Below are 24,383 nucleotides of genomic sequence, written 5' to 3'. Positions count from 1 at the left end.
TGGTGTCACAGATTTTTTTTTGTTTATTCTCGTTTCTCTACGCTCGATAACACAAGGAAAAAGTAAAATAATTATCACCATAATCACAATACCTTTTCCATAAACATTTGAAAAGAACATGTTATGTGACGTCATGCTCGATTGGCTCCGGCATTTGACATGCTCAATTGGCTCCGCACAGTTAGAGCACTCTACACGGTTAAATAAAACAACCTGCAGAAAAGTTCTTTTAACTTACTTTTGAGTTGTGCGTCGCTTTCGCACTTATTAGTGTTGTCAAAAACAAAACGAGAGGTTCGACTCAGTCGAGATCTTCCGTGGGGGAAGTTACTTTTGAGTTGTTTGGGGTGAACTCAAAATTAGGTAAATTCAACTTAAATTTGAGTATAAAAAACCTATCAATGAGTTGTAATTTTTGCCGTGGTTAAATGGAAACTACCTTCAACACGGTTTACCTAATTTTAAGTTCCCCCACGATACCACGAGATTGAGTCAAAGGAACTCAATTTTAGGTAGTTTTTTGTTTCCGTGTAGTTAGAGTGTGGCCAAGAGGCCATGACGTATCCAAACGAACATGAATAGAATACGTCAGATTTCTGCTCGTTTAGATACGTCAAACGCGTCTTGGTCGCACTCTAACTAGAGTGTCTCCGCCTTACTATGAATATAGTCACTATAATTTTCACCTTGCCGAAATCTTCCGAACAGTGTTGCTATTTTTATTAATAAAAAAGGAGCCTTGTTAATTTATTTTATGCTGGCAATATTTTGTATCTTTGTTCCACTATACTGATGAAGGGCACCGTTTTTCCATGTCATGGAAGTTTAGTAAGGTTTGATGAAACAATTTTCTGAAAAATTTTAGATTATGATGTGGTTTCTGTCCTATTTTTGTTAAAGTTAATCAACCACATATACGGTGAATGCATGATAAATACTTCACTGAGAAAAAAGTTATGGTATGTATGACCCGACTTTTCTGGTTACTTCAACTATTCAACAAAATAGTAGTAATGACCATGAGATCGATGATACTAAACTTCTGTATCATCTGTAATACTAGAAAAAATGATTACTGCTTGACTATGCTTCTAGTATTCATGATGTTTCGAATATAGTTACTGCAACAATATTTACCATCTCAAAAATAACAATGGAATAGTATAAATCACCTTATAGACTATTTCAACGTCAGTTTTGAGGTGACAATTTTTATTGACGTGACTATGTAAAAGTAAAAATGAAAATACGAAAATGCTAGATGTAACCAGTATTAATGCCATGATTACTTTTCGTTTGATTGTTTTCTTTACAATATTGTAATAAGTCACGAAGACAAATTATATAATAGTTATGGGAATGCAAATGTTATAATAACTAAATACATTGTTCATGTGAACGTGGCTCTTGTCGGAAACACCATTGGTATATAGTGTTTTTCAGTCCACTATGCTTTGTAGTACTACTGACTATGCATCTTGTCAATATTTGCGTTTTCATTTTCGTATTTCTACATGACGCCGCCATAACAGCGAAAAGATTCATGCGTAACATACGTGCGCAGTGTGGTTAATATTAGATTTTTCACGGACTAATTGGATCAATATTGCATCAGGTAAGTAAATACTTCAGAATCCTTTTTATAGAGAAATCGGGATGTTTCAAAATGTTTTTTGTTTAGATGTTCTGTGGATTTAGGGTTATGGCCGAGAAAGATGAAGCTGAGGGTCGTAATTTCTGATTTACTTGAGGACCCTCAATACTTGATTGGTAATAAATAGTTGGTACTTGGATGTGTACACCATTTAGCTTTATTCGAAGTGAGTGATAGTGGACTAAAATCTGCGACTCACAAGACAGAACAAAACGCTGACCCTCATATACACATTCATTAAATTGGCAACATGTAATTGATCAGGTAACAATTCAAATATTGTATCATTAAGTTAAGAGAAAATATATCAAAAAAATGAAAAGGAAATGATGGAAAGATATTAAATTCATAAATTTTCCGAAATTCGCTCTAATTATATAATCCTTCGGCTCTCTGATTATTTTAGGTTGCGTCATTTTCAATTCAACCAGATGGTCCATTTTAAAATAACCAGTTAACAAATGTTAAAATCACGACATTTTAGTTATTACAAACAGACCCAGGTTAGAATGACTAGATGTATTGTTATTTCAAGCAACTGCATACAATGGTGATTCAAACAATGTCAAGTTCAGTTTTACTACGATGGTTCAACTCTTCTGGTTTTGTTTTTACAAACATTTCCAGGTAAATATTACTATGCATATTGGTTATTCGTTATACTTGCAATGGAGTGTTCAATATTACTATTATCGTACAGATCACCTGTATAGTACACTTGAGCATGTATATAGTTAAAGTCAGCTAATGCTGTAGTCGGCTAATAATCACTATACCCGCAAAGTCGAATTTACGTCCTCATATGGTAACTGTTACCTTACTATTTTTTAGTGTTGTTTCATTTTGCCACACAATTTCTGTTCAATTTAATCACTTTTACTTTTTTAACGATAATAATTTTATTTGTCAAAAGTAATGACAATCTTTTCCTATAAATATAGCAACACTGCCAACCATCATTTCACTATCCCTGCAGTAACATTCGGTACGGTGAAAAAAGTCAGAAACAACCAACCAGGAGCTGGACCATTCTGACGTAAAATTGGAACAAAAACGCCCCAATAAGGTGTGGCAGAACACAAGGTTTGCTAGTGTTGGCTAGAGTCTGTGTACAATATAGAGTCCCGTACAGAGAAATGCGCAACACTGCGTAGAATACAGACTATTTATTTTTTTCTGGTAACCGGAATATTTGCTGAACCTTTGAGTGACTTTAATCAATTGTGTAACATTCCCCCGAAAACCATTCCCCAGAAGAAAAAAATACCGAAGCTTTTTCCCCAGAAACACATATTCCAGAAAGCACTAGTTCCCAGAAAACTGATTCTCAACGTACCAAAGCCCAGAAAACTTTCACCCAGAAAGAACCATAACCCAGAAAGCTGTTCCGCAGAAAGTACCAAAACCCAGAAAATTATTTTACCGAAATTTTTTTTCTATTTTCTCAATAAACAATTCGTTACATTTAGATCATGTGTACTTAAATACTTGTTATAAGTTTGCTATTCACAGTATTTTTTTTAATATTTACGCATTGTGCTTAAATTTAAACGCATTAAAAAAGATGGAAAGATCTACGGTTGATGATTATATGTAAAATGAAATCTTTCGATTCCTATTTGATAGAAAAAATATTATAATTGGTTTTGAACTAATTTTTGCATTTAAAACCGCTTGCTCCGCATGAGGCAATAGTGGCGCAATTGCTAATTCCGGTTCCTATAGATGCAAAACCCATTGATTACTTTTGGAGCATGCAACTCTAGGTACATTTGGCCCACTATAGCTGCAAAGGAGCTCAAAAATCAAGGAAAACTCACTATTTCAGTTGTTTTAGCAAATTTCTATAATAGATAAAGAATTGATAAACTGAAACAGGTAGCTGAACTATAGAGCTGCAAAATTGAGAAAAATAAAATAAACGATGACGTTTATGTTAAAGAAGTTTTGCTTCTTTCTTTTTCGAAAACCTATTTTTTTTTCGCAAAATTTGAAATATCCAGCCAAAGGAGTTTCGATGGAGTGTTGTACCGAGCTAGTTGAAAATATATATAGTGTTTTGTGGCAGCCGACAACGGGGTTACGTGTCAATTCGACATCTTTCGTTGGTTGCTCCAGTGGCACAACGTTTTTAGCAGCAGCAGCGTGTATTAATAAATGGTGTTTCGCGAAATGTAACGGTGAAAAAGTTAATTGAACGCAAATTTGGCCAAACGTTTGTTCTAGGGGCTACGCCATCCGGAAAAAAAATTATATAGTGAAGTGTATGTGTATGTGTAGCAACAGAGAAATTATACCAGTTCACACACCCATCGTCCGTAATGATAAACTGTGGCTACAGTGAATCGATGATCGGTGTCCTAGAAAAAATAATGCTAACTCCACCTATTTGAAGATATAAATGACTACCGCCATCTACCTGTGCATGAAAGTTGCGACTTGGAGGATCCGCGCGGTCAATAGATGTACTACTGTAAAAGGACATAGAAATAGGCACATAGCAATAGATCGGTGAGCGCGTTCCTTACTATTACTACTAATGACTATTTTCTTTAACTGTGCTCAGAATTTCATTGATATCGGAGTGTTCTATTCAACTGAGGAACCTTCCTTAGAAATATTGTGTGTAATTATTAGCATTATAGAAGCATTTGTAAGCTTTGATTGGTTATGCTTATTTAATAGTTAAATTCCTTTTATAGGTACCGTAAAAACCATCGTAGAACTTGGGAAATCCCTATAAGAATCCTCCTAACCTTCGAAATTCGAAGAAAATATCCATTTTAAAGTATGGAATGGGGTGATTTCGGGGGAGATGCCGCACATTTTTGGAAGTCGGCTCTGAGCCATGCAGTGGTGGTGGAATCATATTTATCTTTTGCGACAGGTGTCTTGAGTGCACGGAAGTGGTTTTTGTTATGAAAGTGGAAATCAAGTTTCTACGAACACTTCGGAAATGAGGGTCAGTTCGGAAAGATGCCGCCTGTGCGGGTGGGATGTCACGCCGTGGTCCCGTGCTGAGGAATGATGAATGGGCGTATTTTTAGCTATCGTTCATGTTTTCGTGATTGGGTGACTTCAGCTGGGTTTCATTTAGTTTGATTGTACCTTTAGGTCGGCTGGTGTCTTCGCTTGCCTTGGTGGGGGGGGGCTCCCATTTCTAGAAGCATTTCTTTGTCCAGCAGTGTGGAAGTGTTTTTCCCCAACATTGTGTGATGGTTGAGTTGGAGGTTCTTTGTTTGTTTGGTCGTGAAAGCATTGATGCAAAGTAGATAGTATTTTTGTGTCCGTTTCGACTACCCGTTTTTAAGGTCTTAGTGGTTTCATAACTAGCTGCCACTGTTTAATCCTTGTCGCAGTGAGTAGTGAAAAAGCTGTGAAATAAGTCTATATTGTCCATATGTACTTATATGTCTATACACATTGCAGTTGTGTTGGGCCCCTAGACGTCAAGGCTACTGCACTTTGAATTATTTTTGGCAGCGATGTGCGAGCACTAATGCGTTCACAGTTGGATATTAAGGTTTTTGTCAGGTTTTTACAGTGCAGGATGTTTTGTTTTCCTCGCGATAGGGTTCGGAGCCTTTTCTTTTTTAATGTGAATGGAAAGGCTCATTGCGGGGTCAAGTTAACGGGACTATGTGTGTATAACGGTCCTTACATGAGGCGCTAGTAATGTCATTGCTGAGCGGAAATCTCATTTAATGAACGTGTAAAGCGAGTTAGGACAGAATTCCCATACAATTCTAGTAATGTCATTACTTAGTAATGACACTTATTGCACGTGCAAGAGTCCGTTATGAATTGATTTTGGAATCACTTTTCCATAAGCGATTGTACGACATGCATGATTGATGTGATTTGGAGGGGGGGGGGGGTGGAACGTGTGTAAGTTCGTATCCAATCCGTTTCAGTTGCGTTTTAGTACCGTGCGTGTGTACTGGTATTCTTTCATACACTTTGGGGACGACCGTTCGCACTTGTCCAGCACAACGCCGTGTCGGACATGTGTGAGTTGTCGCATGTGGAGTGTATGGGAAATATATTGGTGCCCGTGCGTGGGGCTGAGCCGTGGTGGACCGAAGAGGTGTGAACTATTTGACTTACGACGCTGGTCGGTACCTAAGACGTCGGAATGTATGTCTGATTCTAGAATGATGTGGTTCTTCATTGGCTTGACACTTATTGCCCAGATGCATGCATGTTTGAGTGATCGGTTGTTGTATGTTGATGTGGGATAGATGGGTTTAATCTTTTAGGGTTGAATAGATAATAGGTTTGAACACAGTTCTTTTAGATATGTGAGTGACGTGTGACACCAGGCCGCAGATGCAACAACTAATTTGTTCCTTCTTCCATATAAGAGACGACAAAGACGGTAGTTTCGTTTTCCTCTTTCGTCTACTCCTTTACATCAAATTATTGTTTTATTTGTCATTCAGACTTAGTTCATATACCACCGTTTAGCATAACATCGCGCGTGAATATTGATTGAATACGAGTCGAGATTTGATCCAATCGTTCGTGGAGAAGGAAAACGATACATAGTAGTCGTTTCTTTGCATATAATAATACTAAAGTATATAAATGATAAATATTACTTATATAACGAAATCTCAAATTATATAATTATTAACATATCGATTCCGAAAAATTCCGCGAAACAGTAAAGAACTTTCGTTATATTGTATTGTTCTAGGCATGCCAAATTAAACCGGAAAACACAAGGCGTCAACGTTTACTTGCCGTCTGATTCAATTAAACATAAGTAACACTCCCGACAACCGGTTGTCCGGAGTTGAAGTTAAATCTTACAAGCTCTTACAATGTCCGAATTAATTCAATAAACGATAAATCTATTACAAATTCTCGGCGGCCGGCTGCCCAGAGCAATAATCACATGATAACACGTCTGAGAGTTGCATAGAACGTATCACTTATCAAGGTGAATCCAGATCTGTGTAACTCTTTACCCTATCCCACTAACAAAAGCTCCTTCCCGTGGCAAACGTGGAGATGCAGAGGTATACACGGTCTTCAAAACAACGTTTGTCACATTAACATTCCTTCCCAGATGACTGTAAGGACGTGGCCGGCGCCATTATTGGCATTTAAAAGTGTAGAACCCTCGAAACGTGCACATTGAGAATGGGTAGCTACTCCCAGGCTCCATTCGTTGATTCTCTGTGCAATTTCGCTTGTTCTGGTCAATCATGGAATAGCAACTACGAATTGTACAGTCGTCATGCTCATGCTCATGCTCATGCTCATGTTTTAGCAAATTTCTATAATATATTTGGTATACATATTCAAAGAGTTGCTCATGTTTAAAAGAAGAAGTCAACTCCTATGTTCGAATAAACCGAGCATACGTGTTGATCACAGGTCATGCCCTTATTGATTCATCTACTACATAAATTGCCATCCACGGGTCAATCGGAACATTGAGCATTGAACGAACGTTCCTGCCCTTAGTACACATGCTCCTTCCAGATAAATCAGAATTTAACTACAAAAAAAGCCCTAGAATTGATAAAAACCATAGCAGCCAACAACAATATTATAATTAATCCGTCGATTATATTGACAGATTTTGAAACCGCTGCACAGTGGTTTAAAACACGAAAAACGTGATCGTTTTGAATAACTTCGAAATGGTTAGTTATAGCGATATACTGTCTTCGGAAGAATTTATGACAATGAAACGCCCCATCTTTATAAGTCAAAAGTTTGATGATTAATCCTCCTATAAGTGAGATTCAAAATTTATTTCTCATATAATTAGAGATAGCAAATTGGTGTATTCTGCAAAGTTGTAGTAAATTCTTCTACAAGAAACTTTACTGAAGGTGGTAAAAGTCTATCTTTAATAGTCTTTGAGATATAGAGCATTCTTAGAGGAAATACCGAAAAAATCATTTTTTTCATTATAACTTCTTTCCAAGATTTTTGGGAAGTTCAAAATGTTCTCCAAAACTATCAAAATTAATGAAATACAAAATTTCGGTGAAGGAAGCAACTTAATATGTTGAACAGATTCTGAGATATTCACGATTTTTATTCGAAAAATGGCCTACTTTGCACTCAAATAATTCATGAACGGCCAAAAACGGGCAGACCACTCTATATGTATTTGAAAGTACAAGAAAGATGCTGCAAGATTCTGTATGAATCATTTGTATCCGGTTGTATCCATGGCTCTGGTAGCTGGATTTAAAGAATATCATTTATTAGTCTAAAATGTTGATACGAAACATATTCGGTAAAGCTGTTGAGATAAAGTGGTAGTACCTTCGGCAAAGTGTCGGGGAATATTCTTCTTAGAAACATTGCCGAAGACACCAGTTTGCCATCTTTACTAGTTTCTTAGATACGGTGCAATATTTATGGAAAGCCTACTAAAAGCGATTCATTTGGTAATCGCGCATGCTTTGATTACTTGTTTAGAATTGTCACTGCATAGCGTTACGTCAGACTCCGTAAGCAACAAAACTAGTTTATTGGATCGAATGATTTGTATTTGCAGTAATCGCGATGGTGGACAATAAACAAATTTTTAAAAGGCTTTCTTTCATATAACAATATAAATTCAACTGTCAAGTCGTTCATAGCAAACGTAAACGGTATGCTTATATTAATGTTCCAAGCCCTGGTACTACATTCTATTGTGGAACTTGACCTTCTGTGTTGACAAACTTTGCAACCGATTTCACTTATTATACTTAAAATCGTGCCTTGTTAGGATTCGACTATATGGCTCATAAGACAGCGCATTACTCTCCGTACCACCGAACAATGCACTGTATCTAAAAACCGGTCAAGACAGAAGGCTGCTGTCTTCGACAATGTTTCTTGTGAGAACATTCCACATAGAATGCCGAACATAGTCCCACTTTATCTCTTCAGTTTGCCGAATATGTTTCGAATCAAGATATTAGACTAATAAATGATATTCTTTAAATCTAGCTACCAGAGCCATGGATACAACGAGATACAAGTGAATAACACAGAATATTATAGCATCTTTCTCGTACTTTCAAATGAATATTGAGTGGTCTGCCCGTTTTTGCCCGTTCATGAATTATTTGAGTGCAAAGTAGGCCATTTTTCGAATAAAAATCGTGAATATCTCAGAATCTGCTCAACATATTAAGTTGCTTCCTTCACCGAAATTTTGTATTTCATTAATTTTGATAGTTTTGGAGAACATTTTGAACTTTCAAAAAATCTTGGAATGAAGTTATAATGAAAAAATTGATTTTTTGGTATTCCCTTTAAGAATGCTCTATATCTCAAAGACTATTAAAGATAGACTTTTACCACCTTCAGAAAAGTTTCTTGCAGAAGAATTTACTACAACTTTGCAAAATACATCAATTTGCTATCTCTAATTATATGAGAAATAAATTTTGAATCTCACTTATAGGAGGATTAATCATCAAACTTTTGACTTATAAAGATGGGGCGTTTCATTCTCATAAATTCTTCCGAAGATAGTATATCGCTATAACTAACCATTTTGAAGTTATTCAAAACGATCACGTTTTTCGCGTTTTGGACCACTGTGCGCTGAGGTAAACGCTATAGCAAGGATTGTTCCCAATTCTTTGCGATATGGTTGCTTTTTCCACCTAACGAAACATTGGTGGAAACGGATCCAAAAATTGGGATTATCTGGAATTTATTTGAAAAGCGTGCAAATGCAGATCGCTTTCAGACAAACCCAGGCCTTGGACTTTTTGAAACCTCAAGATGTGCCTGAAGGCTTGGGTATTGTCCGTGCTTCAGCTCCGGAATAAATGTCCCCGTACTTCGATTACATAAAAATACGTTTTGGGGAAGCGAAGGGTTGGAAAACACTGCGCACAGGCACAGGCCAGATTTTTCCCTGAATTATGGACCATGCGAGACAACACCCTCAATGACATACCCAGAACCTCAAACGCAATAGAAGCGTATCACAACCAATTAAATGCACTCTTAAAGGTACCAGTGACCTTAAACTTTATGTGGTTGTGAAAGCATTCAAAGAGGAAGAGCAGTTCACGTCGGCGGAATATATGCGATATCTGCAAGGAGATATGATAAACCGGCGTCGCTGTAAAAAAACAGGCAGGAGAAACAAAAAATTAAAAGAAGTTCTAATTGCCGACCAGGAAGATGGTACAACATTAAAAGATACCATTTTATCAATAGCTCTTGTATTACAAAACCAAACCTGAATAATAATACTAATAAATAAGACATCTTCAGTTAAAATACCTCAATTTCTGGGAAATGGTTTTTTCTGGGGTATGTTCTTCTGGGTATTTGTTCATTCTGGGTAACGGTTTTTTGGGCAAAAATACTATCTGGGAAAAGGTTTTCTAGTGATTGGTACTTTCGACGGAATGGTTTTCTGGAGAATGGCTCTTTCTGGGGAAAAAACTTCGGTGTTTTAGTTTCTGGGGAATGGTTTTCGGGGGAAAGTCGTACAACCACTTTAATAAAATCACAAAATAAATTCATACTGAATGAAAATTTAGCAACTTTATCGTGGTAAACGGAACATCCCAGCGAAAACCATTTCAAACATTATTTCATTTGATTTATTGAATGCTATTTAATCAATTAATAACGTGTTTAAATTTATTCACAGAATTCGAGTCAACGCACGACTCAGGTTATTTTAAGCGGAATTTTTCGGATGAACTTGACACTCTAATAGAACAGTAAGAAAACCATGTCACTGTGACAGAACAATAATAACCGTTTGCAGTGAAGTCCAATGTTATACTATAATACCAAAACAAGATTTTCACAGTAACTATGGCTATGTGTTGATTTTTATTTTTTTAATGTTATTTAACAAATCATTTTGTTTCACGCATTTAACATTTAACCCATTATATCCTAGCGTATGAAATTTCATACGCAGAACTCTCCATCGTTTAACGCGTATTTACTGCAGAATTTTGGCATCTAACTGCTTTATTATTGCACTAATGGGATTATTGCACCTCATATTTCATTGTGAAACAAGACAACTGTCATTTTTTATAATTTTGTTTACATTTTTGAACCGTGTATAGTTGGGGCAAATGGCGGCTGAAAAGTAAGCAATACATTTAATTGAATTTTATTGTTGGAATTCGTGCTAATAATTCCATTATGTGACAAAACGTTCCTACAGGTGTAAAAGAAGTATTGTCTATCAGAAAATCCGAAGAAATATGTCAAACAACTTAAAATTTGTTGTTTTTATTTAAGCGTGCGAATTTTTTTGCACGAGATATTTTCATTCTCAAAACCATTTTAAGCGATGATTTTATTTTTCCCATAATCTTTGATACATTTTTTGGTGGAATTGAAGATATCACTGCATTTGGCTCACTTTTTGAAACCCCTGGGTTATAATGGGTTAATGCTAATTTGCTGAATCATTGTTTGTTGGAAAAGGAAATTAATTGTTACTTGAAATTTTGGTGTAAATTTATTGCAAGAATACAGCTTGAATAACACCCAACTGCTTTTCAATTTAAAGATAACTTGAAGTTGCTTTCTTTATCATAGTTTATATCTGAAATTCCTTAGTGAAAATGGTTAATGAACCTAACCGAAGGTATCCGTAAATCAAACAAATCAAATCAGATCAAAAAGAGTATAATGAACAGATGGAAGAAAAAGTAAACCAGGTGGTACCAAATTTAGTCTTGGTCTAAAATGTCTTCCTTTTTCAGGTAGATCTTGTGGAGTAGGAGTATTCTGAAGATTTCTGACGATAGCGTGTTTGATAACTCCGAACGTAATCTAGTGTACCATATTGCAGGATACATTCTTAAGAGTGTCCCGAAAAACTATACTGTTTGTGAGGCATGCTTTACACCAGGTATTAGTACGACCCCATTTTAAAACAATTTACAAAGTATACTATACTTAAAGATTTTAGTGGGGATTTAGTGGCACTATTGTATGTAACAGAAATTGTTTATTTGTTTTTTATCGCGCTGAAGAGGAGAATATTTCGAGACGTCACGAGTCTCGTTACTTGTAATGAAAACGTTTCATCAAACCTGGCAACACTCATAAATTCACTTACCATAAATAACTTTGAAGAAGAATGTCATAACATTCGCAATTAGATAATAGAGCATTTTGTAACGTTCCGTTTGTGAATTTATCAACTATACAAGTCTGATAGTCGTTCAATGGCACTGTAGAGGAGAAGAAATGAGAAAAGGTAAATATATAAACAAATAGTTTTTCACTCCTATCATTGTAATATTTTTCCTGCCAATAACTATACTCCCCTTGCGAGCACGCATGAGGGTATAGATAAAGAAGTATGTTTGTTTACTTTGCACGATAGGTAGCCGTTGACATGTTCGATTGGTAGATTTGGCTTCATTCTGTGCGAGCCTTTACATAAGTAAACAACGCCTTTGGTGTTGGCAACCTGGGACGGGACATGCGAAGACGGTCTTCTTTTTCCCTTCCGATATTGATGTTATTTTGCAGGAAAAAATCCGCTGGCCAAATCATTTCAAGCAAGTGACGATGATAGTGCTGTGCCGATGCGGCATAGATTTCTGCCGATGAGGTACAGATATGTGCCGAAAATAATAGAGCTCAAACATGACATGGATTATGTTATCGTTTGTCTGAGCTCAGTAAAACATTAACCATAACTGTTGAGCAGAATAATAAAATTGCACGTGCCGTCGTTGCATTTTACATATTTGTTTCTGTGCATGTACATGCATCTAAGCAACATGTAAAATATATTTGCTAAAAACACCGTTTATATAGCCAGGATATTACGATACTACCCAGACACTGTCTATTACAAGAAAATGAAAATCATCAAGAAAGGTTCGGTTCGCAATGACAGGCCATTGCCGGTTCGCGATGACAGTTAGTTAATTTCACTTTGCACGTCCCGTACCAGTTGGCAACCAAAAGTATGTAAACAATCCAGAAGCACAACGGGTCGACGTCATAGCGTTCACACGATTCAATGGGAGTGGAACGACCGGTATGACGAAAGCAAGTCGATTTATTCTGTGATCACTCATGTAAGATTTAGCTCACGAATACCAAAGTGCCATCTATGCCATACTTGTATATACAACGTTGGGTTTATTCTAGAGCACTCCAATCAGGCCCAGTGAGCAAATTTTCTGGCAGAGCCCGCTCTGATAGATTTCTGTAAGTCTTGGTTTGGCAGCCCTCTCAGATTTCTGCGCGTATCCTGTCGGGTTAGTTTACCAGATTTTGCCAAATTTCTTATCCGTTGGATACGTCATGGCCTCTTGGTCACGAGGGATTGCCCTTCCCCAGTGAGCAAATTTTCAAGCAGAGACCGCTCTGCGGGATTTCTGTAAGTCTTGGTTTGGCAGCCCTGTCAGATTTCTGCGCGTATCCTGTCGGGCTGGTTGAGCTAGGGCGAACTCGGTTTCGCTTGCGTTTTCTGGCAAATTTTGACAGGAACCGAGCAAAACCCTGTCATAATTCAGACATAAACTGTGCAAAGATCCTGGCAATTCTCACCTGGTAGAATTTAGCACGAATCGAGCAAAACATCTGACAAAGATGTGGTAGGAAGCGTGCAGAGATCTTGGCCGTACATTTCTGGCTGGATTCTGGATAAAAGTGAGCAGCATCGGTTGGTTTAACCGCTTTTGTCAGAAACGGTTGTTGCATTTGAGCGAATTCGTTGCCAAAATTCTCGCACAAAACGCGCAAAATGCTCGCAGAAACTCTGCCAGCATCAATTTCGCTTTGCTCAACTTTTGCTAACTTTCTGCTTGCCACGCTGACATTAAGCCGTATGAATAAAAATGAGCATTTGCTCAAGACAAGTTTGCTCTGCCCGATTCTGAGCAAAGTAAACTCTCGTAGCATTTGCTCAAGTTGGTATGAACAAAACTTTACTCAGCTTGGACTGTAGTAAGTTCGAAATTCGAACATAGCTTTTGGTCCATCCCAGTAAATTTTGTAGAGCTAAATCGGCCCGATGATCGGGCCGACTAAGCCCGATAACGGGCCGATCAGAGCAGGATATCGGGTTTATATCGTGCAATTCTGCACCATTTGCATAAACCGCGTCAACCTTCGAACATATCAAACGCATCGACATTATCGGGCCGACGTGAGCCCGACATCGAACTATAGAAAATCGGCCGATCGTCGGCCCCCTTATTTTGACATTTGCCTTCTTCTTTTTTCCTGTTTTGTTTTCTTGTCTATTAAAATAATGTTTATCAATTTTTTAAAATTTATTCGCACTTCATACAAAATATGGTTCCATTTAAATTGCGGATATTCGGATCCTTGCAATATATATATATATATATATATATATATATATATATATATATATATATATATATATATATATATATATATATATATATATATATATATATATATATATATATATATATATATATATATATATATATATATATATATATATATATATATATATATATATATATATATATATATATATATATATATATATATATATATATATATATATATATATATATATATATATATATATATATATATATATATATATATATATATATATATATATATATATATATATAGATATATATATATATACAATCGGCGTAATAGAATTTTCCAATCATTGTTTAAATTTACATTTACAGAGGGCCAGTGGCGGTGACGGTCCTATGAGCTTCTCACCGCAACTTATTCTTCGGAACTGTAGCGCCCGAGAAACATGCTGCTCATTCCACAGTCGGATTTATTCATGCCGAGTTTACAGCTAACATCGATGAATCTGGTGCTTCGTCTTGGAACTCATTCCACTGGTAACCATTTTTGGCAGGCCACGACGTCAGAGATTGCTGCCCTGTATTTTTATGCTTTCAATGCTGACAATATGCGAGATTGGCCGAGTGCTAGCAAGGCATTGAAAGCCTTTGAATTCAATGTGATGGTATTAGTGTATAAGCGTACACGTTATGATTTTTCTCTAATTTCACGTCTGACGAAATTCCCGTGGAAGCGAAGATGAAAGTGCACGACTTTCGACGGTGGTCGTTGTATAGGCTGCTGTACATTATCAGCAGGTCTACTTCATGCAAAACTGCTGTGTCTGGACCACACCCGTACTCCGTTGTACGTACGTAGGTGTTTATGAAACAACAAATGGTTATCGTTAGGAAATAGCTGAACACATCCATGCGGAGCTAAAAAGATTGTTAGCTATTTGAAGAACTGCAAAAGTTAATCAAAATTATTTTACCTTATGTTAATTTTAGGCGAAACTAAAATGCGAGCGTAGCAGATCCTTTTGAGGTACGTCGATATTGAGATCGGTTACTGGAACATTGTATCTGGTCCGTTTGCTTCAATCCTGCTACATATGACATCAGTATTTTGGGCCCGATCACCGCACCAGCCTGCTTCAGCATTTGCCTGAAAGTAGCACACAGTGCGGAAATGTGGAAGGTGTAATTTTGCTCGGTCAACTACTGGTCCTCATGCTGCCAGCCATTGCTCGTAACGTGAGTGACCCGGACCGAATCTTCGTTATTGTATTGACCGTAAAGAAGTTTTAGCGGTACAGCAATTTTCTGGGTGAAGGACACACAAATGCAGTACGATTGGGTTCGCATACTTGCTGCACATCTCAATTTCCTGGGACCGATCTTGATTTCAACACTGTTATCCATCTATAGTTTATGTAATTGTGCAAGATGTAGTAGTGTGATGGTTATTGCTGTGCATTATTTGCTTCTTGGCTGAGAAGTGTCATCTTTGAGATCACATGTTCGCTCAACACCTAAAGAAAAACAATTTAGGGAAAACAAAATAAAGAAACCGCATTTGTATTGATGTGTAGTGTTACCGCTTCGCATGGAGAACCAGGTTGAGTTGTCCAGTCCTCAACTTCAACAGAGCGTCGATGATAGTGAAGTCTTAAATATGTGTATCGACACACTTCTCTTTTGTTCAACTACCGCAATATGACATAACAGTTATGTTATGTACTGAAGCTTGTGCTACTCGAAGTCTTTGTCTTATACAAGTAGAAATCGAAGAGGGTCGAGTACGTAATATCAACGTATCCACCGTCGGAGTAGAGCAGGAATGTTACTCGCCTTTCCGTTGTGTTCCTTCTTATTCAGGGCAAAATTGGAGGTTTTTTGTTGATCAGTGGATGAATTACGTATCCGCCCAGGAAGACCTACTAAAAAGAATTCAATTACAGAATATACTTACAGCTTAGTCTTGTCATTTACCTATGGTTCAATTGATCGGTAATCTTGTTGTAACGCAGTCGGTCCACATAAACTTTCAGCGGCAGAGATGAGTGCTTGCGGGCTCCTGACCTACTAGAATACAGAGCAGATATGAAGCTTTATCGTATATTACTCAATACATCGAAGCTGATGTTCGATTTGCCTATATCGCTTGAACAATTCGTTCATTTCCGGGAATCAACTATATGCATTCTTCTTCAGCTTGTTACCGATCAGCAACATATCCTATGCACTCCTCATCGAGCTTCTGTAGTAAAAAACATACATTAAATACACGCAAATTCGTTCTGCATTATCCACAATTAAATTCAACTATTTGGTACAATCAGTAACAGCGAGATAAATCTGGATTGCATCAAAAGCGACTCCGATGAACGATGGTGGATGAAAACTTCCACCCAAGATTGGTGAGACCAAGTTTTGTTCAAATCAATGTTGCTGATAAGTCTGGAGGGATCTATTTTAAGACCTAACCTATGTCAATTGTATGAACTACTTGCCGCAAGGGTTATCTCTGTATCGATGTCAACCGGGACAGATGTTGCCCTGTGCAGCAAACAGTTAGCTAAGTATATAACAAGAGATACCTCTTGGCATCGAAAACCAAAGCAGTGATTGGCGGTCTGTTTGTAGGAGAATTAGCAGGATCAATGCTTGTCAGTAGTTTATTCTTAAATACGTTTATTTAGGTCCAAATGCGGTAGCTGAACGAGGCCGATAATTAATTTTTTTTAATTACATGGCACATGTTAGTGGGGGAAGGGAAAGCCGTATTTAGGGGCGGCTTGCTCCCCTCTTATGTAAGTAAAGGAAAAAGGTAGGAAGGGGGATGTGTATTGACATTGTCATTTGCTGGTTGATCATTGTGGCGAATATGCACACTTTATTGTAGTGGTTTCCAACCTGTAATCGCTAAGGGTCGATATTTCGGATAATTATTGGCACTCTGATGCTGTCATGATGTTCTCTATATCATCTACATGTGAGGTATGTCATGATGTTCTGGACAGACGGTTATCAAGAAGGGTATGCATCGAAGACTCGTGAAGCAATGCCATATTGTAGATACAGGGATAGGTTGGTGAGGTTCTACTGTGAAGGAGAGAGGGGAAAATGTATGAAACTTGGACATCAATAGTTTTCAAAAAGATATAGATAAGAAAAATATAGGGGTGTTCACGGCTTGCCAGGACGTCCCGGACTGGTACATAGGGTGATCTACCTCGGGCCCGAAGGGAATCTATTAGTTGGAACCTGGCAACACAGTACTCTGCGCACAGCCAAACAACATACTTGATGTCGTGATAGCCGTTCTCACAAACAATGATTACTTTCAGCAAGCCCTGTACGACGGAGATGCGCATCAAATGTGTAATGGTTGGACATGAGCCTTGGCATCGTCCGAATAAAGTCCCGGTTCACATCCAAGCCCTTAAACCAAACATTCGTTGATACCTTCGGGATAATGGAATGTAGCCACCGTACCAGATGTCCATTGCTTCATGAAGTTTGCCAACTATCGAGCGTCTTCTGACGAGAGATACTGAAAAATACATTGAAGAAAATTGGTCTTTCGTAAGTGTCGCCTTCTAATGCGCCCACCTTGGCTAAGGAGTCCGCCTTCTCATGGCCCGCAATAGAACAATGTTACGGGACCCAAACCAAGGTAATCTGGTAAGATTTTTCAGATAAAGCACTCAGATATTCCCGTATTTTCTCCAAGAAATACGATGAGTGCTTTCCAGGCTTCGCCGCACGGATGGCCTCAAAGGAGCTGGGACTTCCGAAGGATGACGTAATGGTCTGAGGGCAGGGTGTCAATGATCCCGAGAGTATACTGAATGGCAGCTAATTCTGCAACGTAAATTGAAGCAGGATCATTGAGTTTGAATGAGGCTGCAAGATTTTCGTTGAAGATACCGAAGCCTGTGAACCCGTCGAGAATTGATCCGTCAGTGTAGAACATTTTGGCGCAGTCGACTTGATGGTATTTATTATAGAAAATATTTGGGACCACTTGTGGGCGAATGTGATCCGGAATTCCACAAATTTCTTCCTTCGTGGATGTGTCGAAAAACACAGTTGGATCAGAAGTATCTAAGAGATGAGCACGGTTAACGTTATACGAAGATGAATTGATGTTCTGTGCCATGTAATCGAAGTACAAAGATATGAATAAGGTTTGAGAATTAAGCTCGACAAGCCTTTCGCAATTTGCAATCACCAATAGGTTCAGAATATCGCATCGAATGAGCAATCGATATGAGAGGTCCCAGAATCGATTTATCGGCGAGAGAACTCCCGCCAGCACTTCGAGACTCATGGGTATGGGTCGAGTGCATGCAACCCAAGGCAATACGCAAGCAACGATACTGGATTCGCTCCAGTTTGATGAAGTGTATGTTCGCAGCGGAGCGAAAGCAGAAACATCCGTACTACATAACTGATAGTATCGTTGTTTGGTACAGCCTGATCAGGTCTCCTGGATGGGCACCCCACCATGTTCCGGTTATTGTACGGAGAAAGTTGATCCTTTGTTGGCACTTCTGTTTCAGATACCTAATGCGACATCCCCAGGTACCTTTAGAGTCGAACCATACCCATATTTGAATGTTGAAGCCTGAGCAATAGCTTGATCCATTAATTGAAGCTGTAGTTGCACTGGTTCACGCTTCCTAGAAAATACGACTAGCTCAGTTTTCTCCGTAGAGAACTCGATACCCAGCTGGAGAGCCCTAGCAGACAAATTGTCCAAGGTATTTTGCAGTGGTTCTTGCAAGACGACGGCTTTGGGACCTGTGATAGCCCAGTTAAGCTCAGTCGGAATTGAATCGGAATTCTGGCTGGATCCATTTCGTATTCCAGCTTCAGTGACACAACCGATTCTAGTTAGAATCGGTTGTATCACTGGAGCCGGAATACGAACTGGAACCAGCCAGAATTCCAGTTCGTTTCCGGCTGAACTTTACCGGGAGAGACCACATCGTCGTCTGCAAGCTGCCTTAGCGTGCTGGAATTGACGACATTCGTCAATTCACGTGAAAATTGTAGAGAAGAGGGCTTAGCCCTGGGAAAGGCCCATGTAGCTAAATCGTGATGTCGATAAATCACCATGCGAGATATGCATTTGTTTTTCAGACAACAGGTTTAGCAAAAAGTTGTTTAAAATTGGTGAAAGACCATGCTGGTGCAATTTCTCATAAAGCATGTTGATAGAAACTGAATCGAAAGCCCCCTTAATATCCAAGAATACTGATGCCATCTGCTCTTCATTAACATAGGCCATTTGAAATTCTATTGAGAGCAGCGCAAGGCAATCGTTCGTCCCTTTGCCTTTGCGGAAGCCAAATTGTGTATCTGACAGAAAGCCATTTGTTTCGACCCAATTGTCGAGGCGAAACAAGATCATTTTCTCGAATAACTTCCGAATACTGGTTTTCCTGGATTTTTGGATAGCAATGACTTTTACTTGTCTCCAATCATGTGGGACAATGTTACCCTCAACAAACTTCAACAAGCGTCTCTTGGCAGAGTCTGGTAGATTCTTCAACAAGTTGAATTTGATTCTGTCTGGCTCTGGAGCTTTATTGTTACATGAGAGCAAGTGAGAACTCCATAATCGGAAACGGTGTTTCCTTTGCGGTATTGTTAGAGGACGCGGCGCGGTAGATTTTCTGTGCCGGGCGGAATCCGGACAAACCTTCTTGGCGAAATCGAATATCTAACGGTTTGAATATTCCACGCTCTCGTTATTACTGTTTCGGTTTCGCATACGTCGGGCCGTGACCCAAAGAGTGCTCATCGATGTTTCTCTTGTTAACCCGTCGTCAAACCAGCGCCAGTAACTGCGTTTCTTAGCTATCATTAAATTTTTCGTTCGCTTTTCTAATATCGCGTACACTCGATAACGGAAGGCTTTATACGCGGCAGCCTTCTCCGCGTATGGGTCTGAGTACTCTTTGTACCACCACAAGTTGGGAGAACGTTTTTGGGTGTTCACGTCGGGTACTCGTTTCGTCTGAGTTTGAATCGCGCTATCGAGAATCGAGTTGGACAAAAACTTATACTCTTCCTCCGAGGGAAGTACCTGTGTCGAATCGATAGTTTTGGATATCTCAGCAGCGTAGTACTTCCAATTAATGCTTCGTGTGAGGTCATAGGGAACATTGATTGGTTCCGATGGTCTTGAACCAGTGGTGATTGCAATTACAATCGGTATCACCACCGTGGGGATCAGATATTACCTTACACTTGCAATCTACCCGTAGTGATGTCGAGCATAGAGATATGTCCAGTGCACTTGATTGCGCAGGTGATCTACGAATCCGTGTCATTTCTTCTGTGTTCAGAATTGTCATATTGAAATTGTCACAAGGGTCTTGAATTGTCGAAGATCGATTATCGTCATACAGACAGCTCCACCCCGTACCGTGGGAGTTAAAGTCTCAAAGAGGGGGGTTTTCAATCACGTTGGAGAATCTTCGATATCCCATCATGGCCCTAGGAGGAATGTAATGCAAAGATCTTTGCTTGTTGTTTGACAAGCGACAACTTCAATGCCTGGCGTCGAAGGGAGGTTGATTCAATTGAAGGAGTAACACTTTTTGATCTCTAAAACTACCCCTCCATATGAGTCTTCTCGATCCAAGCGGATAATGTTAAAATCGTGGAAGTTGAGGTTTATATTAGAAAGTGAGCCATATTTCACATAGGGAAAATGCATCACAATGATTGTAATTTAGCAAGTGTTTTAATGAATAAATTTTCGGGATAATATTTCTGCAGTTCCACTGTAACACAGTGATCAGATCCGTGATTCCGTTTAATAAATTAGCCATCGAAGGATACGATCGCTGCAAGGAGGGACCATTGCCCAGTCAACTGTTTTAAAAATGTTCTTACTGTTGGTAGAATATTAACCAGTAAGCTTTTCAGAGGATCGGTAATGTGAACCTGTGAATATCCAGTCCACAATGTCAGAAAGTTTAAGGTTTGAAAGTTTGAGTTTCTTACTGTAAAATGGGAGCACTTGGGATTTTTGGTGCCCCGGGGAGTGCTGGAAACTCCTGGTTGTATCTCAATTTCCCAAAACCAGGAGGTATTATCTTCGGATTTGTAGCAGCACTTCCAGTTAATGAATTATTTTTATTTTGTACCTTTGTTTGGGACAACCTAAGACCCTTACGTGGAAGTCCGGGTGGATTTGGATTAGGTCTTTTCCTATGGTTTCCAAACGGAGTCAAAGAGTGCTCCTCGCCAGGGTCGTTAGAGGCGTTATCGTCAGTTGGCAAGAGAGCGTATGGGTTTTCGGAGATAAGTGGAACAGCTCTTTTAAGCATTTCTGCGTAGGAGCGTCTGGAGCGATCTTTGGCAGATCGTTTCAGTTTCCGCGCGAAGTTTGTACGTTGGGCATGTCAAAATTGCATGTGGATTCTCCCTACAGTAAACACACTTCTCAGTGGGCCTACTGCAAGTACCATCCGCATGGCGTTCACCACATTTGCCGCACCGTTGCTTGTTGCTACAGTAGGTGGCCGTATGACCTAGCTGCTTGCAATTGGAACAATTCATGACCCGCGGTACAAACAGACGCGCAGGTAGACGAGCTTCTCCCACTTAAACGTAGCTCGGAAGTGCAGATCCGGCGAAGGTTACGCGAAACGAGTCTGATGGATAGTAATTCCCATCTTCGATGGACTTTGAGTGCAATTGCTTGCACTCCAAAATCTTAACTGATTGGTTAGGGTTTTTAAAGCGGCCAACCCCATCATTCATCAGATCATCGACAGTTAGACCCATATTAATTAGCACACCGTCGATCTCCACATCACGAGAAGGAATGTAGACGCGATTCTTCTGCGCAAAGAGGCTATTGCTAACGATACCATTGGCCTGTTTCAACCTTCGAACCTTTTTAATCTCGGTTACGGCCGAGTAACGTTTATGCTGTTAAACGGTTTATTTTTGGTTCGAAAGTATGCCACCCAAGGACCAGCGGATCCATCCTGGTGAACCTTGACGCGAGGGGTGGTTTGAGACATTGGGTGAAAGTGGGGGAAGTGGATAGTCCATAACATCATCTGTCTCCGAATCAGATAGGTGTTCCACTTCTCCCAAAGATTCATCTTGGGAGGGAGATCCTTCTCCTTGATCCATTTTGTCGCGGGAGCAACACGCTCGACCACACTATTTAACTAAATCAAAATAAAAAAAATCAAGAACAATAAAAAAATCGATAAGAAAAGTAAAAAACGAAACACTTCACCAGTTCGTTGCTGACGAGCTGGTAGGTGAATTGATCCTTCATTTCTTTTATCCGTCACCCGCGTGACCTTCACACAGTAGAGAGCTGGTGTAGCTCGTCTAAACAAAGCCGTCTTTCAGGTACGAAATCTGTTTAGCACCGCACTACACTGCATTGCCTGACACAATTTAACGTTGATCATGTTTATACTCCAGCCCTTGCTGGGATAAACACCTTCACCGATATCGTCTAACTAACAAACAACGCGCGTGTGTAAATTGAACGAGCGCTCGGTTACGAATGCTTGTCAGTAGTTTATCTCCGCTGGCACCAGTGAGTTAGAGTATGATAGGGAAACGATGCATAACTTGACCAAGGCCTGGTACGATGTAATCAATACAATGATCTATATGAACGGGCTGTAGTAGGTAAGCACACACAATTTAAACACCGTAGACACTGAGATCATAATTCTACTTGATGTTTCGTTACATCAAACTAGTACTTTGGTGTACTTGCAGTTGAAAATCGAAATATTGAACTTGCGCCTTTTGCTTTTTCCCTATTTACAAAGTGGGCAACTAATGCTCATCTTGTGTACATGTTAGAGAATCAAGTTGCGCATCATCTACACCAGTTGCGCTTTAGTTGCGTACGCTGGAAATAGGAGAAAAGTCGAAAGGCGCAAGTTCACTATTTCGATTTTCAACTGCAATCAGAATACATTTTTCAGTGAAATAAATAAGCATAAGTTTATAAAAATGTAGTGATAATTGGCGGAGTTAAGGCTCAATAAGCCCTTTCGGTCTCCTCGATGCTCCATCAATGCATCTTAAAGCAATTTTCTGTCAGAAGTTCATTCAAACTGATGTACGAACTATGCTTGATAATGTTAGCCATACCATCAAGCCCATCATCCTAGGAGAGCATTTTTTTAAATTTTTTTTCAATTTAGGACAAATTCATTATTTACAAACGACACATGGGATTGCAATTCAAAAGTACCAAATCATGCCGTGTGGGTGATGAATTTATATTTCTCGGTTATTATAAGGTGGACGAACATGTTACCCGATAGGGGACCGCGGGGCAAGTCCGACACCATAAGCGCAATAATTTTTCTAAAATTCCACAAAGCTCCTAAAATTTTATATTCTATGCATAATCCTTGTTTAGGTGGTTCTTAACAAAATATAATTTTTTCAGCATTTCAAAAAATTGAATTCATTAAAAATTATTGGTTGCCAAAAAATGGAGAAAAATGACATTGTAAAAACGCTGCGGGTAAGACCGACACCCCAAAGGGGCAAGAGCGACCCCCTTTTGAACTTTCTTTTTGTCAAATTTTTTCCATTAAAATTGTATTGTGTATGTGTGATAAAGTCTAATTAAGTGTATATGAGTATGTGTGATGCAAACGCATGCTTTCTGTAGTTTCATCGCGTAGCAAAAGGAAGAGCATTCGAATGCGTGGTGTTATGAATAAATAATGTTTAACGCATGGTTTATATGGTACGCGTTTTCTCAAGTAATTCTTTCGAGACTAATTGCCACTTGTATAGCCATTCTAAGTAAGAATAGCTGTTCTGCAAGCAGATTATATACGCTAATACTAGGACTCATTCACTTAAAAGTGACGCACGCTTCGTAGTAAGCTATCCGGTTCGTGTTGTGATTTTTCGGAACACTGTTGATCAATAATCCGGCGGCCAATGAAAATTTTTCATCAATATCATTTCAAAATCTCATATTAGATTATACTTTTCGTTTCTGTTTGTAATATAACTATGAATCACGTTCAATTAAATTCTTAATTTTTTGGTCGGCTTTTAGACAATACTGATAAAGAAAGACAAAAAACATAGTTTCCGTGTATTTCAATTATTAACATGACGTAATTATAGTCTAATTGAACACAACAAATACCCAGTCGTTTGTATCGATTCAAAAACGAACCCAATCAACTAAACACCGTGTCGGTCTTACCCCACCCACAAACTGTCGGTCTTACCCCAACAGCGCACATTTTCGTTAAATGCTCAATTAACAGTATTGAAATACTCAAACTTATCTTCAATTCACACAAATAACGATATGGAGAGTAGAATAGAATGTGTGACACAAAAACTGGTCATTTTTAAAGCTTTTGTGTTATTGAAACCTTAAAATGTATCAACTAAAAATAACATCCAAATGCGCA

General features: G+C 38.7%; 1 long non-coding RNA gene across 1 annotated transcript; it reads right to left on the bottom strand.

The window, feature by feature from the left end:
• Nucleotides 1-14,823: 14,823 nt before the first annotated feature.
• On the bottom strand, nucleotides 14,824-16,001 carry LOC131692679 (uncharacterized). The gene is made up of 4 exons (XR_009306039.1): nucleotides 15,919-16,001; nucleotides 15,525-15,866; nucleotides 14,919-15,458; nucleotides 14,824-14,862 (listed from the first exon to the last, which is right to left on the bottom strand). It is a non-coding gene; the product is annotated as an uncharacterized LOC131692679 (long non-coding RNA).
• Nucleotides 16,002-24,383: the final 8,382 nt, after the last annotated feature.

Source organism: Topomyia yanbarensis, chromosome 3 (genome assembly GCF_030247195.1).
Source record: "Topomyia yanbarensis strain Yona2022 chromosome 3, ASM3024719v1, whole genome shotgun sequence".
In the NCBI taxonomy this organism is placed as follows: domain Eukaryota; kingdom Metazoa; phylum Arthropoda; class Insecta; order Diptera; family Culicidae; genus Topomyia; species Topomyia yanbarensis.
Note: the sequence above shows the minus strand (reverse complement) of the source record. Positions and strands in the feature narration are given on the sequence as shown.